The sequence below is a fragment of the Vigna angularis genome, chromosome 3 (genome assembly GCF_016808095.1).
Source record: "Vigna angularis cultivar LongXiaoDou No.4 chromosome 3, ASM1680809v1, whole genome shotgun sequence".
Classification (NCBI taxonomy): Eukaryota; Viridiplantae; Streptophyta; class Magnoliopsida; order Fabales; family Fabaceae; genus Vigna; species Vigna angularis.
Window position 1 is genome coordinate 38,813,162 of NC_068972.1, and position 6,791 is coordinate 38,819,952.

Consider the following 6,791-nt stretch of genomic DNA (forward strand, 5'->3'; position numbering starts at 1 on the left):
AAAGGTAGTTTAAGAGAAAGATTGTTCGGTCTTGTACTCCTGTTGTATTTGTGTAGGACCGTTCGGTCGATACACTTCTTATATGACCGATCGGTAAGCTCTTTTGGTGTGTATTAGTATTGTTTTTGTAAAGTTTTTAATTTATGGTTATTTTAGGGTAACTGTAAATTAACTTTTTGGATGTGAAATAAATCAATTATTTTCCAACACAATCCAAGAAAAATAATTACAAAAATTAAATTCACTATGTATATCATTAAAAGTTTAAGAATTAATATGAACACAATTTAAATAGATTAAGGATTTATTCTTAGTATATGTGTGCAAATCTTTCATAATACAACGTCGTTTTATTAAGAAATTTAGAATTGGCAAAAAAAATCTAAAAAGGAATAAATATATCCAAAATAATATAAAAATAAGAAAAAAATGAAAGAACAAAATACAATAAAAAAGGTACAATCAAATACAAACACTTATAAAGTTCTTGACTTCTATAGAATACAACACTATTTGTGAAAAAATACCATGAATGCAAGAAGTGTAACTCATAGGAAATGTAATATCCTAAAAATACAGTATAAACCATACCATAGAATATTCACAGATTAATAATATTACATTTCAGTTCTGAATGCAAAGGGGTACGTTCATGGCCGAACAACCTTACAAAAATACTAGACTTTAAGATTTACAAAACCACAGTCTAGACCGATCGGTTCCCAGCACTACGCTCATACCGATCGGTTATACAAAATAAAAACAATCCTAATGACCGAATGGTCCTATGGTTCCGTTTTCACTTCCACTTCTTCCAGAGCCTCTTCCAGCAACTCTTCTCCTTCTGCTCACATCCACAGGATGATCATTGCAACAGGAAAGGACGATCGAACATGCAATACAGACAAGACAGGAAATAGGGTAAGCTTATGTAATTTAATTAATTTAATCAAACCTATACTTCACATAAATCTAACATAATTCATTATACAATCATGTAACATCCAATCATGCACTTCCAATCAAAATTTCACGTCAAAGCATGCGATGACCGACCACTTTACTCTGACTGTCCGGACTGTATGAATTATGTGTAGCTACGACGTTTTTGCACCCGGGTGATGTAATAGCTGGGATGCCCTCAACAGCTGTCACCCGAGGTTAGTCCGTTCCGTTCAAGTTCACCTTATGGACTAGGACCTCCTGCCATTCTCACACATGACTTACTCCTCTCTACTTGAGAATGAGTAATCACAGAATATCAGGATAACCGCCAGCTAAGCATAACCACATTCATACTCTACCATTCAATAACCACTCATGAGATATTCCTCCCTGGAATACTCTTTCAATTCCATACCATTCCATAATTTAATCCAACCAAACCAATAGAAACAGATCCCATCTGAAACCAAACTGAACAATAACATTTCCCAGGGACAAGACCGAACGTTTTTTAATACTTTCTAGACTAACACAGTTGAATACTTAGTGTAAGACCGAACGGTCTTCCACTTATACACAGAACAGGACCGAACGGTCCATTCTAGATGAGACTCCTCATAAGCCGAACACTATCATCATAAACCGAACGCTCGCGGTAATATTTGGACGTTTACTAGTTACTCATCAGTTACTATAGGACGTGATTTTACTAGACAAAACTTCTAAGAATGTACTGAATACTAAAGAATAAGTGTATTTTATATTTAACTGAAAATTGTGATAAATATTTGTGAAACCTAAGAACTTAAACTGAACCCTACAGGCTTAAACCGAATACTATTGAATTGGACCGAACACTCTTAGTTCAAAGATAGTAAACAATGGAGTATAATAGAAATACCGAGCGCTTGGTTAAAGACCAATCACTATAAAGACCGAGCGGTTGGTTCAAAACCGAGCATTACTGAGACCGAACGCTTGGTTCAAGACCGAGCACTACTAAGCTTAAATAAAAATGAAGAAATATATATGTACAATTACACAACACTTATTTTTTTAATGAAGGATAAAGATAACATCTACGACTTTAAGTATTATAGAATACATTATCTCAACTGTTTAGGAAACATAAAGAGAAACTATACTTAGGCCGAACGCTTATTTACAAGCACACTAAGAGAAAACCGATTGGTCATTAACGGAAATTCTCCACATAAGAAGAAATCCAGTCCATACCGAATAACCAGGGATAAACCGAACGGTCAATAATGACTCTCGATAACAACACAGAATTACGCAGAATACTGTAAACTCAAAATCAAACCCTACACCAACCCAATTCATATTATTCATAAATCATCCACTCATATAAACAAACATGCAATAACACCCGTACTTCATATTCATCAAATGATCAAACAAACATACAACCATTCATAATAAAGAACCATAATCAAATTATATAAGTTTCCCTTACCTCTAAAAGTAGCCGAACGTTAACAATTTGAACAGAATAGCTCACCACCAGAAATCTTAGAATCCTACGGGTCACGATTTGTGAAACTAAACCAAACAAAAGACCAGAAATGTGCTTAGAATGAGATGATAAACCCATGAAACCAGAATCTGGGTTTGCATGTGACAGAAATGAACGTTCTAAGAAGAGGAGTAACTCACCGAGTTAAAACCACAACTTGATCGGTTTAACTGAAAGCCTTTGACGCCAGGAGAGTTCAAACGTTGCCTGATTAGTGATCGGAAGAAGAAAAAGATAAGAATTCTTAGAGAGAATGTGGAGGAATCTAGAGAGAAGGAGGAGAAAATGGAGTTCAACAGTTTGGAGAAGAAGGGTGCATGCAGAAAGTGGCACGAAGTTTGAAATTTAGCCTTAAATACTACCGTCACTAAAACCGATCGGCCACTCAGCGTTGCACATCTGTCTTCCACTATCTGAAAATCCGAACCCTTTCATTGACACCTGACTTCTACTAACTTGGAATTTTTAAGGGTTCTGACAGGAAAACATACAAAAACTAAGCAAAATGTGGTTGATTGTAAAAGGTTTAAAAAACTTATCTTATTGAGTTTGTACATATATAATTATTACAAGCAAAACTTTGACCACAATATGTTCATCATTTTTGTACTATTTTAAAGAAATTTCAAAAGGTTTAGGATATATTGTTTGGATAATTGAGATATTACCATTATTAAGTATCACACTAAAAGTCAAAATGGTGTCCTATCCACATATATAAAGAAGTTTTACACTCCAAATTCAACATAATATGAATCAAAATGGACACTAGGAAAAAAAATTGTTCAAAATGTTGATTGTATTATTAAATACTCAATCATGTCAAATGTCATAACTCATATGAAAATAAAATTGAATCATTTTGATATTCAAATTGGAAAAAAATATTGACATCAAACTTAACAAAATTAAGAATATGAGTAATAAATAATGGGATTAATCATCGCAAAATAGTTTGATAAGATTAAAATTTGTAATCTTATATACAAAACTCAATAAAAATATCTCACATAAAACTTAATTTTTTTCTTTCAAAATTCATATATATATATATATATATATATATATATATATATTTCTCATTACATCAAGTACACTTTTTATATATTAATTTTATATGTCATTCTAGACAACCATGACATATCCATTATATTATACATTAATTCTCATTAAGTAGTGTTTAATGTTTACTAATTAATATTTCCTTTAATGCTTGTTATGATTTTCAAATGCTTGTGTCAGATGAACTCGCTTGATTAAAAAGGATATAATAAAAATACAAAGAAAAAAAATTAAAATTATACTCACTAGCTCTCGATTGTATCACTAATAATTCTTAAACATCAAATTCAAACAAGTGAAAAAAGATTTTATCTTTCATATCTTTCCTTTATTATTAATCATTATTAGTCAATGAAATCTTATTTTTTTAAAATTTTATGATTATTTATAGATTAATATTATAGTATAATTTTAAAAAAAGAAATACTAACAAGTGACCTACTTGACTAATTTTCCATGAGATCATTATTTTTGTTAGGCTCTATTTACAAGCTTTTGAAATCACAAATTATAAATTTGCTAATAATATTGTTAGATACAATGATCTTAATGCTGCAAAGAATAATTAAGGTAATTGATTATAGCAAAATTCATAAATAAGACCACCTGACGACCAACTTTTCATAAAAATTGTTTTTCTTTTTCTGTTTTGAAGCAATATTTACTGCACAATAATGGTAAACTCAAATGCTACAGATATTCGATAAATATTACAGTGTGAAACTATGGCACAACATAAAAATATTAATTTCCACATACCAATTAACTAATTTTTTTAGTGGTAAAATTGTAAGAGAGAGTAAGAAATATTATAAATTCAAACTGTTTTAACAAGCATTTGATAATATATAATATTGGTTTGATAAGCTTGAAAGTAAAAGGAAAAAAAAACTGTTAATACGACTCTAATCTTAAATTCAATTTAACACTTAAAAAATTAAAATTAATAAATTAGGATAATTATATTCATTATTTTTTAAAGTTTAGAGACTATCAAAGTTTAAGAGAAGGTAAACTTGGATTAATAATTTGATATTGGATTTTTTAAAAAAAAATATTTTGTTAATCAAATTATTAAATTACAATTTGATATCATTACAACTATTATGTAAAAAAAATTGTTAAAATTGAACAAAAACCAAATTATTCATACTTTGTATATTTTAAAATATATGTGGATTTTTTTATTCAAAATTATCTAAAATAAAAGAAAAAAAGAAAAGAAATTGAGAGTTTTCATCTGTTTTTAAAAGTAAATTTTTATTAAAAAAGGTTTTTGTTTATGTAATTATTTTGTCAATTAGGTTTCGTTGGGAAAACAATTTTGGAATAAACTAATAATCCCTACTAAAATGTTGATTTAAAATAATAAGCGATACTTTAATTATCCTTCTTAAAATAAGACACCTTATCACTTACATAAATCAAATCAGTAATCATTAAACTTAAATCAATAGAATAAAATACATTAAATAGAATAAAATACATTAAATGTACATAATCGGTATTTAACAACAATATGCGGATATAAATATCAATCTAAGTATAAATTTCTATTGAAGACACTATATTTAATGTCCGACCATGTCTTAAAAAACTCCACAAATATTATTATGGAAAATATAAATAGATACAGTATGTTCAATCTAATAATAATGTATGCCTTTATTATGAGATTATAAATAAAAATCAAGTAATTCTTAGTAATCAAGACTATTATTAATTATGAGATCATAAAAAAGTATTCTTCATTATGTTAATATTAAAACTTTCCTTATATAATTTCATCCTTCTAAAATAATAAGAATATCATATAATTTTAATTAATCAAAATATAACATTAATCGAACGTATTTGTTCTTAATTTTTTATTTCATCAAAGCACAACCTAAAAGAAGAAAAAGTGGACTTTTTCTTTTCCAAGAGAAAACAAAAATCTACATGTATCACTGATATAATGTTAGGAACAATTGAACTAGAAATAAACCATAAGAAAAGAAAAACAAAAGAATCTCAATTTTTCCAAACCATTTAAAGAAGGAAATATTATTTACTGTTTATTTATTTATTTATTTGGTGAAATAAAATATTAAAAGCTGTGCACAAACATAGGAAACAGTTAAAACAAAATTGATGTGTCACACACATATTTCAAGCATCCTACACTTGTCACACGACCCTTTTTAAGCTACCTTAAACCATGCAAAACCACACATGCAAACCCTAAAACAACCAACCAATAGCCATTTACCGTAAATGGCTCAAACCCCTGCACTATAAAACCCTAGCCAACCCCTCATTTTTCCTCAGACCTGCACCAAAACACAAAAAATAAACAGCTGCTTTCTCACAAACCAAGCGGGTCTCTCCATCTTCTAAAAACTCTCACTATCATCATGGACATGAGGAAGTTTTCCTGTGCCGTTCTCATTGTTGCTGCCTCCATGAGTGCAGCATTGGCTGCCACAGAGGTTCCTGCACCTGCTCCTGGCCCTAGCAGTGGTGCTTCAGCCACTGTTGTTGGCTCCTTGGTGGGTGCCTCAGTCTTGTCCTTCTTTGCCTTGTTCCACTGAAATGTTGCATAGGATTGAAGAAACATGCAGTAGAGGAAGAGGCTGATTATATTTATTTATATACACATATATGTAAGGAATAAAGTATGAACACAGCTATTATATGTTTGTGCTTTGATATTTTATGTGCCATCAAATGTAAATTATCTGTGTTCATAATGAAAAAAAAAAGTTATATTGAACATGTGTTCGTTTATTTTTCTTCTTTTTTTCATGAATTCTTTATTTTTACGTGTTTCCTTATATCTGGAAGAGTGAAAATCTTAACATTCTGAATTCACATGATTGAAAAATTACCAGACTGCAAAAACATGATCAACAGACTCTTTCAAATTCCAATCAATTAATTTAGTACTTTAAAATGTCATTTTGGTCTCTAAAATTACCCTAAGATTTTAATCCTGGAAATCATAAAAATAAGTGAAACGACCAAAACATAGAAACCAGAAAATCACAGGCTAATTAGCTCAACCAGATCAAGATATCTTACAAGTCCACCAATTAAATAAAACATGAAGCACAAGGACTTAACTTTCCTAGTTTGAGAGGGGAGGGGACAATGAGGATAGGCAATGTTCTTGAAAATGAATGTTCATAGTTTACAGAAAAATACCAACGAATATTAAACCATTTCAACAATTTCAAATATAATTTAATCCATTTACAATACACAG